Genomic DNA, 14,889 nt, shown 5'->3' with positions numbered 1-14,889 from the left:
GCTCTCGATCTACGGTGGCGGTGCGTCAGATGTGCACAGTGATGTCCAGGGTTTGCCGCTCTGTTCAAAATTCTTGTCGCGCCAGAGCGCTTTTCCGCCAGAGTTACCATGCCGCAAACAGTATATATTGAGAGCGAGCGCTACACTTGATGTGGACGCCTCGCAGGAGGTTAGGACGCAGAATGCAGTAATGCAGAAGTACCAGTAGATCCTCCAACTGAATTGCACTATCTTTGGAATAAATAATTCAGACTATTTAGATGAGGTCTCGTGTTTATTCGACACACTAACGAAGTTAGCAGCGTGCGATCTCTTATTTTTTTAGTTGTATGCAGATTATTACGAGGGAATTCAGGAAATCAATACTCTGACTGAAGCGTGGCATATAAAGTGATGCCGCTGTACTTCACTAAAGAGATGTATTTGGCCTGTAGCAGAATGTGGGCAAAGTTATATCGACAAGTGACGTCGAGGACAAGAAACATTCCGAAGCCCACTAACATTTCGACGTCAGTGCTTGCTTCGTCACTTCCGACGCTAACTTCATTACGGTTCCCGCCGCTGTGACTTGCTCGCTATGAAGTTCTGCTGGAAAACAGGAGGTCGTGTGTTTGAACCACCGCGGCTGCATTCCTCTGGGACCAAATTGCAATATAACTCGTGAGCATGCGTTGGTTTCAAGCTGAAGAGACCTAAGTTGCAAAGTTCACCGGAAGGTCTCCTTTATGGCGCCTCCCCGATCCTTTGCATTACTTTCAGACGATAAATAAATAAATAAATAAATAAATAAATAAATAAATAAATAAATAAATAAATAAGAAAGTTGCAGTTTCGCCCCACAGACGAAGCGTCAATTGCGATAGCAAATTAGCGGACATAGCTATACGAAATAAAGATAGCAGTTTTATCGGCGGCACAAACTTGTAAACGTAGGCATACTAACTAAATTAACAAGCATGGTGTCACGCGTGTAAAACCAAACATGAACGCATCTCACTCGTTCACCGCGGAAACTCGCTGTCCAAACGCTGAAGCGAGGAAGCGCCGAAGCAACAGCGAGCCAATGGACCTTCGTGCTGCGCCTCGCGTCAAAGTGAACTAATAGCGCGGCCGGATTTTGTCCCCGTCGCAGATGGCTTTCAACACAGAGGTTGAACAACACGGCGTCGCGGCCCGGGCCGGCCAGAGTAGGTCGCGCCCCCCTCGCTACCCTACCCGCAGATCCTTGCGCGCGACGGAAGACGGCGCGCTTCCTGCCCGCTTCCAGAGATTGCGAGTGCGCGAGATTGAGACGCGATCGCCGGCTCACCCTCGCTTGGTTTCACTCGCACATACGGAACACGGAGCGCGGCGACGATTTTGCCGCCCTTGGACTTTGCACGGAACCTCCGGCGACGGCGACGGGAGAAATGCGCCTGAAGTGTCCATATAATTGCTATCGCAATGAAAATAAATAAATAAATAAATAAATAAATAAATAAATAAATAACACATTGCACTTTTAACAGGGTTAATTTTACCAGGATTGTGCTCTGTACGTGCTTCGGGGCATAACATCACCTCGCAGCGCAAATATTGCGTCATCTATAGGTATGATTGGTGACCAAAATAAGCAAATAATAAATCTGTCCCTATATGAGCTCGCAGAAGACGATGTATGATTTGTAAGTGATCGAAAAAGCTGTTTAATTAATGCGTTGATCGGTACTTGTGCAGGGCCAAATTTTAAATATAACTAGATTGCCGAAATATTTGGGCCTGACGCTGTAGATTGTTTTTCTGTGAAAAGGACCACCCGAAACTGCTCAATTTAGTATATATTTGCCTCTTGTATTTCTATTCTAAGAAAAAAAATTCAATTTTGAAGTTAGCTAAGGTAACTTTTTGGCCATGTTGGTTGGACATGAATGCAGCTTTTTGCGCACAAGACGAGGACGAAGCTGTGCACTGCGCTCCTGTGTCTCAGCCTATCCTTCGTCCTCGTCTTGTGCCCAAAAAAAGCTGCATTCAATTTCGAAGTACTAAATCAAAAGATACTGCACTAATTCTCTTTTTCATGTGCTACTCAGAAATCACTTGGCCTGTAGGATAAATACGTGCCCTCTCTGTTATGAAAATTATCATTGCACAATACGGACACAAAAATATATCGGCAAATTAGACCGACAACTAACTGACACCGCACAATGGTTAGATGAAGAGAAAGAATATTTGCATTCTCTTTTACTTGTTTCATATTTCTTACTTGTTTGTTCTACGTAGAAATGAGTAGCCGGTGTCACCTAGAGGTGCAAAACTGTCCCAAATGCCTTATATTAACAAAACAAAGAAAGATATGTCCGAGATAGACGTTCCCGTTTCCTCATACTTGCAGACTTCTGCAAACACGTACGCCATCGTGTTTCTCAGGGGAACCACACTAAAAGAAATATTTAATATATGCTCCGTCACCGGCCATTCTAAAACGAGAATATAATAATCAACGCTCAAGACGTCGCTGTCCACTGGCCTCGCAACTTGCTCTTCAGTCGAGTCCCAGATTTCACTCGCTGCTCGCGTAATCAGATGCTGCAGAGAGCACCGAATTGCGCAGAGTCGCTCGTAAAACACCATCGTAAGCGCATGCCTCGGACTATTCCGCCAAAAGCGATCTTCAGGACCCCGAGTGCCTTCGCTGGACAGTAATAGGAAACCGTCCATGGTCGCACAGAGCCCCGTTTGCAGTTTGTAGTCGTGCGCAGTTTTGTTGCTCGTAAATAGGAGCTTTCATCCCTGACATTATTTTCGATCACGTCTTCTCACGACGGCGCACGCATAGGCTGCTGTAGCCACAGAGGTTGCAAAACATGTTTCACGCAAAAATATGGTGCAAGGCAAGGCTTCTTGCTTAGTATGCTCATGCGTAGTGAACGAAAGAGAAAAAAGAACTGATCGAGTCTGTGTACAGGGTTTGTATATTACGCGTACAGTGGTAGACGCGAGCATAAAAAATTCGATAGAGAGTTGGGGCGCCACCGTATAAGAACATATGAGATAGCATAGAAAGAGTACTCTGAATAACATAACACTTTTATAATCAATAAAACTCGCCGACTAAATATTCAGAGCCATGTGGTGTGTCGTGAATGTCTCCTCTCTTTAACTGACGGGCTGCATTAATGTTACAGGGCATATCCCTATTGAAATTTTTGCTGCGTTTTTAGAGTTGGGCACGCTTACGAGTTTTTGTTAAGTAACTGCGTCCTTTTACGTCACTCTATGTATACAGCCATCATTTTTTAACACAATCTTCATGGCAGAACGTAAAACTTTTTTCGGCTTCATGCTGTTGGTAACCTTTATGGCCAGAGCTTTGCGTTAGATTGTCTCTGGCAACTTTGTGCCTGTCACTGACTACACTGAAAAGCAATTTCCCTGCAGACGTTTGACTACTACATCACAATACCGGTATATCCAGCGGAAGTTAGCATATGCGTAATGTCCAAAGTAATACGAACATTTTTATCCATCTCCGAAACGAAAGATCCTGGAATTATGCGTCTTTGTGCAGGCAAATTCATTTGACGTACGGATGGACAGCGGAACTGCCTCACACAGTAAACCGTGGCGGATGAGGAGCTGCACAGAAATATTTACTGGAATGACGAGGCACTACAACGCCAACGTTCTGCCGATACAAGCTTCGTAAAGCAACACATACGCGGCGCAGAAATTTACGACTAGCCGTAGTGCAGCGCCTGTAAAGTCCGAGTATCTCGCTGTCCGGTAGAACAGGCTTCCAGTATGGTGAAGGGCAGTACGCCCGAAGAGTGGAGAGCAGCGCGTCTTACGGTGCCATTTATTCCATCGAGAAGACGAAGAACTCCTATTCCTGCTCCCGAGTGAAATGGCGCAACCCACCCTGTGGGATCGGCCATGAATCGAGCGGCGAAGGAACTGTTAGCATTACGAAGACCTCCCGCGCCATGCACACTCGATCAAAACATTTCGTTCTTCTTTCTTTCTGCGCGAGCTATTTCTTTAATATTATCAACACTCCCGGCCTACGAAGTGGTACGGGTGCATTTCTAGGAAGCGCAAATGTTGTACAGTCCGCGTGACTGCTTTGTCGCTTCCAAGCTTTAGGCGACATGCGCGCGCGATTCCGTCGTTTCCCGTAATGTTCTCCAGGGCACGTGCGAACTTACACTGCAGTCTGGGCACGGAATATGACGATATTGCCTTCAGCAATAATGCTAGTTATGTCTGACACAGGCCTACAAAGAGCACTTCTGAGGAGTATTAAATATTCCTTGTACCAGTGATTCCAGTAGCCTTTTTTGCGTTTCTTTACACTGTAGCCACGTTTTAAGCAGCTCAGTATGCGAGTTAGGCACTACGGCTGCACAGTTTGTAAGCCAGGAAGTGCCGCCAGTAGTTTGTCATGCAAGAAATGGGTGTGCGTCAAAATTTCTGGTTCCTCTGGGGCAGGATATAAATACATCGGCGGTCTACTCTTTATGAGCGCTTCTATTTCTGTTAGGGCTGTGCTAATGCGATCACAATCTAGAATGGAGCTTCCTAGCGCATTCCTCAAAATGGCGTTAATTGATCGCACCATACGCTACCAAAATCCGCCCTACCAAGGAGCATGGTTAGCAAAGAATTTCGACGTAATGCGATGAGCTAACAGGTAATCGACAACCTCGCTTCATCGAACAGTGTCACATGCAGCGCGAAGCGCACGAGAAGCGCGCTTAAAGCACAGAGCGTTGCCAGAGTAAATCACCGCAGGAAATCCACTTCGTGCAACAAAATGCTGGAAAACCTCGAAGAAGCCGTGAGCCGTTGAGCGCGCGACAAGCTTCAGGTGAATAGCACGAAATACCGCGCAAGTGAACAACACGGTGCCGTATTGGAGAAGATAAGAGCATCAAGCGCTCTCGTCGTGTGTAATCGCAGCACTCTTTTTTACCACACAGGCTTGCTTGCATGACGTCGCGCACATACATGTAATGCGCGCGTTTTTAAGAAGAAATTATGTGATTACAGGTAATAAATCATTACCTCTTTTGAATTCATCAGGTATTGTCATATTTATTGTATGCTTTCAACAACACATCGCCATAAAACATGGTGCGAGAGCAACTTGGGCGGACCAGGTGGATTAAAGAAAATTATTATCAGCCGGTAACATTATACAGGGAAGCTGCTTAAATCTGAGAACGAAAGCCGTGGGCCCGTTAGGGCGAGAGCCTAATGAAACTGAGGGCACTCGACATCAAGGGGGCACTCATTACTCGACAAGAGATGGTTTCTCTCATTTCGCTGTCCTTCCTAACAAGCGCCTACATAATATATCGCTGCGGCACAAATTTCTTCCGTCTAATCTTCGCCGACAGTTTTTCATTTTTTCTCCGCTTTCAAATGGGCTTGAACGAGAAAGCTTTACCAGAATGGCGATCGTAATTCCGCAGTTGTAGACGAGCGAGTATTCAAGAGGGAGGAGGCGGTAACTGTGAACTTTCTTTTTCGCTTGCACGATGTTCTATGTAAGCACTTTACAAAAAATCTAGCCATACAAAGTCCGGTTAAGGAACGACCCTTCTTGCTTGATCTTTGGCTAAATACTTTATCGAGATTCCTTTGACCCACATCGTTTATTTAGCTCATTTTTGGTGATTTCGTGCTCAAAGAAAAAGGAAACGGGAGTGGCCTGCAAGAATCTAATTCTGTTCAGCAGGCGATACCACCTTATTTCCATTAGGTTCCAGCCCCTTTTTTTGAAGGTTTCTTTCCCCTCTTCCCGAACCGCACCTGCCACACTGTTTTCGGATTACCTTCCGGTTTGGATATTTAGTATCGCTTTATGTTTATCTTTATTGCTTTATTTTTTTTACTTAGTAGAACACATTTCTTCCGCTCCACAGTTTTCATTTTTTTCTGCTTGTTTTTCTTTTGTAGACTGATCTGCTTTCCATCCTTCGATTCTAATGAGGCATGTAAAGTACGCTAATGGAATAAAATATGCTTCACTGCAATAATGGTGCCAACCTAGGCAGCAGGAATTATTCGCAGCCGGTGTGTATGAAACAATAAAATGCAGTGCCTGCTTTGACACGGTATAGGTAATGTTTATGGTAGCGCTACTTTCAAAGCGCAGCTCTTGTACTTGTCACAAGACCAGTGGAACGCTGGCTGAGTGCGGATATATTATTTACCTACAACCGCCGGCATAAAAGCGTCGTTCAAACAAGGATGTGGTTGTTCGTCATCCTTATTGCGCACTCTGCCCAGTACACTGATATACGCAGAGAATCCTGTAGGATCATGTATTAATAAAGAAGCCCAGGTTTCTGCCGTATTGAGGTGCTGGTGAATTACTATTACGAATCTGTATGTTATCTGCAGTTCTACTAGAAATTAACCAGACACAGTATATATTTGTGACCGTCACTGACTTCTATAAACGTTGCAACATGAAATAAAACATTTCTTTCCGACGTGTGCCACCTGCGTTTTTTTATTTATTTAAGAATGCCAAAAATGAATATTGTCGTGGTGGGGAGTTTACGCAAGAACCCAGCCAGAGGAGGTCAACAAAAAAAACGTGGGGTAGAGAGAAAGCTTAGTCACGGTGAAACTGGCTGGTTGCCCTCTACTATAGGCTAAGGGGAACGTGAGCTACAGGTAATAGAAGCAAACCTGAAATGAAATAAAACATAAATGGATAAACCAAGTTGTGGCAGATACTATCAAATAGGATTGTGTTTGTCAACGATAGCTATCTGTGTGACCCGCTGCCTATCCCCATGTCATCCGTGGAACACGAAATTTGATGGGCGCATCAGCAGACAAACAAAGCGATAAAGTTAGTGCCAAACGCAATGCCAGATGACACCCTACGATAATGTTCAATTTCTAGAGCCCTGCGTGCACGGTGAGGACACGTGGGCGCATATGCCCAAACACCGATACAGTATGGTTATATTGTCGAATGAACGGATGGCGGAAAGGAATCAAGGCTGATGAGCTACAGCTTAGAGGGCGTAGGGCTCAACAGTCCACCTTCCGGTACACCACGGCAAGCACTATGACGTGGTGTCGCCCCATCCTTCGTTTCCACGAAGAACGGCCTGTTCTACAAGTAGCTACGTAACGACCAAAATAGGAAATAGAAATAATCCAGTATCCGACATTGCGTAGAATATGGCTCGATGAGTCGTGTTGTTGGAAGCGGTGTTAACACCCAAGGCCACTGCTGTGCATTGTTTATTTAGTTTCTTTTCATGCTGAACAGATTTAGAAAGATCAGTGACATTATTTATAGAGTAATATACTTGTCGAAAGCCGTCCATACCATGAAGATATGTCAAATAGTGCTCCGCATACCACTTTACACTTGTCAGCACTGTCCCTCGTCCTAAGACACTGACCAGCGCCACGTGGAGATTAGACGCCATGTCCAGGCGTGATTTGTCTGGTATTAGCAGGGAGCCACGCGGCTCGAAATGCCGAACTGCCAGAAATTGTGCCCAGATTGTCACCCACACCATAGCATAAGCACGGAGCAGCGGCCGCAGATACTTGGCAACACGGAAAGGTTTGTTAAGTGAAAAGACCAGGCAGTGATGTGGCGCCAGCAAAACAGCCGGAAATTTTCGTCAAAGTGGGTCTGAATGTTTTTTTTTTTTTAAAGAAAGAAGCACTGGAAGTATTTTTCTGAGATAAAAGGGGTGGCCCGTTGCAATACGGCCATTGTTGCGATATCAACATATTACATTGCACTGTGAGTGAAAAAAACAACGCGATAAAGTATGGTTCACCCAAGGTGACATCGAACCAAAAAAAAAAAATATGCTGTGGAAGAAAAGCAAAATGTGGGGTCTTTTTTATCGTGAGGTGCTTCAAGTAATGGGTACCGCTTCCACCTTCTCGACCGGCTTTCTTCCCGCAGTTTGCCATCCTATGTTTCTCTCTGGCTGCATTAGAAGCCCATTTCGAAATCGCCGCATTGTTGAAGAGCTATTGGCTTAAGAGCCATGGCTGTCTGTCCACCTGCGTCCAGTCAACACTGCCGTATAAAAATTTGAGTAGCCAGCAATGTGAAAATAACAATAAACAATAGGGGGTGCAGTGTTCTCGGCATTTAAGGTGCGATTGGAGGGAAGTGCCAGCGGAAGCAACACAGGAAGAACGGAAGGAAGAAACAAACCTAGAGGGCGTCCATTCTTATCTTTAGTTGTCTGCTCACCTTGAAAGAAGTTGTTTACTTCAAGAACACATTTTTTTAATGGTAAGCCATAGAAAAGGTTGTTGCATCTTTGATGTGTATTTCTGGAAAAGAGGGGCGGGAGCTATACTTGCATGAAAAATTGCAATATCCGCATAGCCAATAAATGTATTCCCTAATAGGCATGTCATTTATTCACTTTGTGGCACATGTTGCAATTTTGATATTGAAGCCAAGCAACAGCGAAGTGGGCATAGCCTAATTTCTATGACTATTTCCTAGGCGGATGGCCTTTGTGTTCTTTTCAGGGGACACTTGGAAGCGAATACACCATCCAACGTCTCAAGCAGACCACCTTCCTAATCATGTGAATGGTCAACCACATCACCAACAAACAATACGGACTGTAAGAAGACGACATAACACAGCTCGTCCAGGCCCTGATAATCAGCCGCATCGCCTACGCTGCCCCGTACTTACCCCTCACTCCCAAGGAGATAGATCAAATAGATGTACTTCTTCGGAAAGTATACAAGCAAGCGCTCGGCCTACTTCCGGGAACAGCGACTCTCAAGCTTGAAGCCCTTGGAGTCCATACTACAATAAGAGAAATTATAGACGCCCAACTCGCAAGCCAACGAGAACGCCTAGCCCTCACACTAACAGGAAGAACAGTCCTAGCGCGCCTATGCTACCCCACACGCGGCAAAGGCCACGAACAAGCAATGCATCCGGCCCTTATCTTCCGCGAGCACATCAAGGTAGCCCCATCCCCAGAAGCATGCAACCGGAACATCATGCCGGTCATCGCCAAGCTCGTGCAAAGACTCTACAGACAAAATATGGCAGTCTCCCCACCACACTATACACAGATGCCGCGCAGTATCCCCAAAAAACAGCCATGACGGCCAGCGTTGTCGACCATAACCTTCAAGAGGTGGTCTTGGTGACGGTCCGGACTGCAAGCGCCCTCGTAGCGGAGGAGACAGCCATCGCCTTGCCCATCACCTCTGGTCTGACCAACGAGTACGTCACAATTACTACTGACTCTCAGGCAGCTTGCCGTAGCTACGCGAGAGGTAGAATATCTTCAATCGCCCAGTGACTCCTCAAACAAGCCTCTCAATTCTTGGACGTTGGAATAGTATGGACTCCAGGACACGAGTCCCTCCATGAAAATCAGCGTGCGCACGCTGTAGCCAGAGCTCATGCCTCCTGGGCGCCAGAAGAGAGGGATACGGCCGCGTTTATTTAGCCCGTACCTTTACAATACAACACCATACTACAACACCACAGATTGAACAGGCGACAATACCCACCTCCACACAAGAGCTTCTCACGTGAAGACGCCCTAAGATGGCGACGATTACAAGCCAATACATACCCCCATTTACGCAGACTGCACGCAATATACCGTACACTATACTCATACAAATGTCCCCTTTGTAACGACTACGCCTCCCTATATCACACCACATGGGCGTACCCCAACGTGAAGGCAGCCCCGCAAGTACCGAGCAGTGGGAGGCCACGCTGACTAGTTCGGACCCTCGTAACCAGCAGCTGGTGCGGCGGTCCCGAGAGACAGCAAGAGACGCAGGAGCCCTGGACTAAGGGCGCCTCCCACACAAGCAGAAAAACACCTGCTTGTCCTTTCTTTTTTTTTATAAATATATTTCCTCGTCCTCCTCCTGGAAGCCTGTTTGTCCTCCTTCTTATAACTGATCATGCGTGTCGATATGAATTCTATTATTAATAGTAAGACGGGTACCACTGTTGATATATCCACCTTTAAAATGTGCTGCAATATACATTAGCGCGTTACAGCTAGAACTTGTTACAAACGTCATTCTAGCTCTTTCGGACAATCTCAACTAGAAGTGTTAATTCATTTTTGGAAGTTAGTACTCATAAAGGCTGGGTTCATTGCGCTCACCCTCAATTTTATTTGCTCCTTCAAGCTTATTTACCCTAACTATGAATTGTCGTATGAATGCCCATAGGCATTCATACGACAAGAAATTGCGGCGTAACCCATCTAACGACGACTGTCGACCGTAATCTGTTAGCATTGAATCAATATACCGACGGAACGTATTGCCACCGTTGAAGCGTATTATATATAAGGCACATACTGCATAGAGACTCCTCTTTCGCACTTCCCTAAGAACACTCAGCACCTTCTACCACCGCCACCGCGAAGCCTGCGCTTGGCCTCCGAAATAAATGGTGCGTCGAGCGAATGCTGAGAAACGAAGTCATGCGTTACTGAACTAATTGAATTTTTTAAAGTAAAATGTGTCAGAAAATTTGTAAAGCATGACTTTAAAACACGATGCAGGCATGATAGCTTTGAATTGTAATTCCAAAATACGAGGAAACATAATTCTGTTACGCGGAAACTCAAAGACGACGCCCGTTCTCAGCGGCTGCGTCTGAGTAGACGCGGTCGCTAGGGGATGGCACTATTTCGTTTGACCACGAACTCACGAAAAATATCGGCCCACTAGAGGCTAGCAGTTTGGCTGTAATATCTACTGAGCGTGAAAGACAGAGAGAGAGCAAGGATAGACAGCTCAGAGAGGTCAACCAGACAAGCACACTAGTTGCAACCCTATGTTGAGGGTAGTAAACCATGGTAAAGGAAAGGAGGTTCACGGAAAAAAGAAATACGAGGAGGAAAATAGAAAGAGTGACAGCTGCGGACACGCAAGAGGTTGTACAGAAGGCGACACATCTTCGTTAGGATAATAATGTTTACTGCTCCCTACGAAAACGGGGTGTTTACGGATCGGCACTGGTCTACGCGATGTCCCAGAATGCGCACGACATAGCGCTCTGGTCCGGGGGAAGCCGCTCCCCGCTTTGGTGTAAGATGATTAGCCGCTTGTGGAGGTCGAGGAGTCCTACTCTCACATTACGCGCAAGCGCCCGCCAGGCCATCCTTTTTTATTGCGATAGCAACTATACGAACTCTCCAGGCGCGTTTCCGCCGTCACCGTCATGTTCCGTATCAAGTAAAAAGGTGATAACATCGTGGCCGCGTGCCACATGCTACATGTGCGAGTGAAAGCATGCAAGGGGGAGCAGGTGATGGCGGCTCGATCTCGCGCGCTCAAGGAAGCGAAGCGGGTTGGAACCGCGTCTTCCGTCACGCGCAGGGTACCGGGGGGAGGGAGCAGGGGTTCACACGGGTGGCTGCTGCGTGTGGCGCGGCAACGCGGGCCCTGTCTTGAACGCGATTTGCGATGGGTACAAAGTGCGCCGAGTGCTGATAGCTTCGTGTGCGCTTTGTTTTCGCCACTTAATTTGCCTGGAAGCGAGGGGCAGCATGACGGTGAATCCGCTCCGTGCTGCTGCCGCGCTTCCTTCCTCCAGTGTTTTGACAGCGAGTTTCCACGGTCATCGATTGGGAGGTATTCATGTTGGCTTATGCAAGCATGACTTCATGCTTGTTAATTTGGACGCAACAAGAGAGAGAACAAGCCGAGACTCTCATCAGGAAAGCATACAAGACGGCGTTGCATCTGCCTAGAAACACGTCGAACGACAAGCTACTCAAGCTGGGTATCCACAACACATTTGAAGAGCTCAAGGAGGCACAACTGGGTGCGCAGCTGCACAGGCTCCAGCAGTCAACCACAGGCAGGGCGCTCCTTAAAAGATTAGGCTATAAAAACATACAAGCAACGAAGGATAGGATGGCTAACATACCAGACTCTTTTCGCCAGACATTGAAAGCTAGCCCCCTACCGAGGAATATGGACCCGAACCTGCATGCGGCCAGAAGACAGGCGCGAGTAGAATACGTAAAAACACACCTGGCCACTAAAAACAATGTGGCATACACGGATGCAGCCCTATACCCGTGGGACCACAACACCAAAGAACATAGAGTTGCGGCAGTGACCGTGGATCACAAGGGAGAGCTGATAAGCAGCGAAACCCTAAGGAACTGCACGGTAACAGAGGGGGATGAAGCAGCTGTGGCTCTAGCAGCGGTGGAGGGTTACCGTAGAAACAGTACCTTGATAATACTCAGAGACTCCAAGGAAGCATGCAGAAATTACACGGCAGGTAGAATCAACAAAGGGGCGCTGCGAATCCTCCTCGAGGCAGGGCTTCCGAACGAAAAGATACTGCATACGATTTTCTGGATGCCGGGTCACACCGGAATAGAGGGTAACCAGAGGGCCGACAGTCTGGCTCGCGAGCTGAACTGAGTGGGACAGTCAATAGACCTGGATACCACTATGACGGTGAAACCAACGTACGCGGTACTAAACCATCACCGAGGCAAAATGATAATATATCCACCACCCCACCCATCTTTAACACAACATGAAGCAGTCGGCTGGCGAAGGCTGCAGAAAGGAACATTCTCCAATCTACACATCCTACATAAAATGTTTCCCAATCAATTCAGGAACACATGCCCATGGTGTGGGGCCATCCCAACACTATATAACATCACATGAGAGTGCAGAAATAACTTCTCTTTCCACAAAGAAAAAAAAACCCAGTGCGGAGCAGTGGGAGGGCCTGCTCACCAGCGGCGTGCTCACAGTCCAAAAAGGATTGGTGCAACACGCTCTCAAAGTGGCCCGGCTCAGCGGTGCTCTGGAATAGGGGCGCCGACCACTCAAGACGACGGAGTCTTCAGTAAAACATGAAGACCTCTGTTAGCCGCTGAAAACTGTAAATACAGCATTAAAGATTGTCCTTCCTTCCTTGGTTAGTAAGCGAATGTATACACGTTTCTACGGCCGATAAAGCTAACATCCTTATTTCTTATGGATGTCTATGAATTTGCGATCGCAATCAATGCGACTTTTTTTCCCGAGAGAAACGACAGCGAAGAAACGGGGTAGTGGGCTTCTTTTGAAAGCCACAACTTCCTTTAATTGTATGTATATATATATATATATATATATATATATATATATATATATATATAATCGGATATGTACTAGGACTATACATGGTCACTCAGGCGTATGCTGTCCAAGCAATGCCCTGGCGCGCGAATAGCTTTTTTTTTTTACGGTAGCGTCGCATGTGGCCATGGTAACAGTATTTTAGTGTAAAGAATTGTCTGGAGTTCAGGTGGTTTTACGGTGTGTGAAAAGAGAGATCCTGGACGTTGTTCAGTGGACAAGTAGACAGGAGAGCTTTGTGGTTTATTCGCACCTATAGTAGTCTCTTGGAATATTATTGACCATTCCAATACGGTAATTTAAAGCGTTTCCTAAAGCCAACTCCCAGCCATGAGAGATGTTGAAAAAGAAGTCAATTAGGACTTTCGATGAAAGGGATTTTGCTGAATAGGTATTCGTTCAAACAGCACTTTATCATTATGGCGCTCTTAAAGCTATGGCCGTGTTTTGAGGCGGTCCGCTTCAGATTGCACTCAGTTCGTCTTTTGTCATTATCTCGGCAGTCCTTAGAGTATTGGCCAGCCACTAGGCCCGTACTACGATTAAGAGTGAAAAAAAAGAAGAAAATGAAGAGATTCATAGAAAAAATGGCCCGTGATATTCAAGAAAAACGAAACACGCTGAAAGCAAAAAGAAACGTAAACTAAATTTTTTTTTGTTTTTTAGTCATGGGGCATTTATTCTATCCACACCAGGATGCTTTCGCTGAATACGTAGTGGTCGCAGCTTCCAGAATGGCAGAGACATGTGCGGTTGCCAACAGCTCCACGGCGATATTACTTGCCTTTTGCAGAGCTTTGCGGTCAATTGTGTTGTCTTTATATTTCTGCTACGTCCAGGCGACACCGAACGCTGCCTGCGTATCGCATGCAACGTGCTCGGTCATCCTTTCCTACGCTAAATACCATATCAATATTTATTTTGACGTAACTGCCATATTTACCGTCTTTTATAGAAAAACGAAGTGTCAAGTATTGGACCTAATGCGGGCGGTAATAACGAGAGGAGCTTTTGCTAGGCTTGATCGCAAATTGAAGTTTGTACAAACGTTGCAGCACAAATGCACTACTACTGTGCTGCGCAGTTTTATACAATGTGGTGTTTCTCGGTCCCATGCTATTACTGATTATATACCTCCAATCCGACACCCCCGTCCCGCCTACACACACACGCAGACACTTCTAACGTGGCACCATTGAAATCAATTACACGACCTTGTAAAAGCAACGGAGCACCGAAGCTACGAGCGCTCAGGTTCTACTGGCACATGCCAATATTCTGTGCAAAAAAGTAGAGACGAAATGAAGATATGTCATGTGAAGTCGATATTTCTAAACAGTTTGATTCGCAAGAAATATAACAACGAAGCACATCCAGACGAATTGCCGCTTGCATTAATGCACGCTATATTGGCTAATTCTTTTCTCCCATTGCTTACTCAGACGATACGCCCGACGGGACACGCGCGCATGCGCATAGTTCCTTCTGCAAGAATGCCGAGGCCTCCAGTAACATGTAGCCATGTCCTGGATGTAACTAACTGTGCGCTGCTCATCGAAGCATTGCCAATTGTTCGCGCGTGGATGCCCCGAATCTCTGTCACAGCCTTCGCGTTCACGGACGAAGCGCCCCTTTTTACCTCACTCGTTCCCTCAGCCATGACCTCGGACCTTCAGATGCTGAAAAGACCATTAATTAGAGCATTTGTGCTGCTTGGTGTAAGTTATTAATAGCTCCTAA

Source organism: Dermacentor andersoni, chromosome 2, assembly GCF_023375885.2.
Source record: "Dermacentor andersoni chromosome 2, qqDerAnde1_hic_scaffold, whole genome shotgun sequence".
Lineage (NCBI taxonomy): Eukaryota > Metazoa > Arthropoda > Arachnida > Ixodida > Ixodidae > Dermacentor > Dermacentor andersoni.
The sequence above is the reverse complement of the archived record's forward strand: the minus strand, read 5'-3'. Positions refer to the sequence as shown.